At 34.3% G+C, this 1468-nt stretch overlaps 1 long non-coding RNA gene across 2 annotated transcripts in view; it reads right to left on the reverse strand.

Annotated features, from left to right (window-relative positions):
- Nucleotides 1-1468, reverse strand: part of LOC102602303 (uncharacterized) — a 21188-nt gene that overhangs the window by 9872 nt on the left and 9848 nt on the right. The window contains exons 1-2 of one of the 2 annotated variants that reach the window (XR_001474645.1): nucleotides 1353-1423; nucleotides 304-362 (exon numbers count right to left, since the gene is read on the reverse strand). This is a non-coding gene — a long non-coding RNA (uncharacterized lncRNA). Of the gene's footprint in view, nucleotides 1-303; nucleotides 363-1352; nucleotides 1424-1468 lie in introns of those variants that run through there. The other variant, XR_368075.2, reaches the window with a different exon arrangement.

Here is a 1468-nt window from a genome sequence, read left to right on the forward strand (position 1 = left end):
TGATTTCAAATTCATATTGTTCATCTCTAATCTTTTTAAGTTACTACACCTAAAGAAGAATAAGAATATGTACACATGGACCTATAGTTAAGAGAATCAACAAAATGACATAAAGATGCCAAATACCCTATCTAACCGAACGAGTGGAATAGCAACATAATGGAGTCACAAAAATACACCAGTTGCAATATCAATGCCTTTCACCAAAGGTCTTTCTAGTAATAAAGTAGTAAAACAATATTTGACGATTAAGAATTCCAAAATTTGTGCTCAAAGGAAGTACAATGCTTAGCCTTAACATACCTCGATTTTGGGTCTTGTTGTATCAATATGGATTGTACCCCTTCCTTACAGTATGTAATCTACATAAAATCATATCACAGTATGTAATCTACAGAAAATCATGTCACACAACCATTACAGGCAAAATATTAACACGGCAGGGTCAAAGTAGCAATTTAGATCTTACGAGCAGAGTAATTAGCTCGCCAGACCCTTTTTAAATGCATGCGTCATTACCTTTTCTTCTCCAAATTACAACCCCAAATTAATGATGTAACATACATTTTTGCAGCAACTATTAACAAGTTGAGGCCTACACAATAGTCAACAACAACCAAATAGAGTATACCTGCACAACAATTAAAACTCGGCGTATCGCCACACCCCTCTTTTCCAACCCAAAATAACCATAACCAAATCCTAACCACTAGTCTCAAACCACTAAGACTTAAAAACCATTAAAGCCATAAAAAAATATGTATAATACAGTCCTATAATTATTCAATATAACTATAATAACTTGAACTCGCCGCTTCCAATCATCATCCTATACGTTCATCCAATAATTATATTTGGAGTCATGTCTTTCTCTTCATATGCAATAAGAGCTTAAAAGGACATAACCTAAACTTAAACTTGATGGAGCTTGCAGTACATTAGCATGTCTTGTCAATAACAAATAGTCTCCTTAAACGCAAGCCGTTGAACCAAGAAGAAACAATTTGAAAATTGCAATGCAATAATAGAACCAACGTTACACTAATTTATGTTACAATTAAACATCCATCTATACTTCTTCTTCTCTTCCAAACTCAAATCAACAAGAACCACACACATACAAAGCATTTCCACTTCTTCTTCTCTTCCAGACTCATATCAACAAGAACCAAACACATACAAATCATTTCCGAAAATTCAAGCAACAATAATATCAGAAAAATACTTCAAAACAACCCAACATCCCGTAACTATCCAAATACAATTTTTCTAGCCGTCTATTCGTGTTCTTGCTTATATAGCATAGCTATAACTTGGAATCACTCAATAAAATGAAGGGTGATAATTATTACCTCCAAACAGCAGGAACACTACCTAAAAATGAGACTCCTTCACCACGAAGAATCCTTCAAATCACAGCCAACGAGGAGGAAAGAAATAACACAATCTCTATGAATGTTCCGAGGGT

The sequence above is a fragment of the Solanum tuberosum genome, unplaced genomic scaffold (genome assembly GCF_000226075.1).
Source record: "Solanum tuberosum cultivar DM 1-3 516 R44 unplaced genomic scaffold, SolTub_3.0 scf00232, whole genome shotgun sequence".
Lineage (NCBI taxonomy): Eukaryota > Viridiplantae > Streptophyta > Magnoliopsida > Solanales > Solanaceae > Solanum > Solanum tuberosum.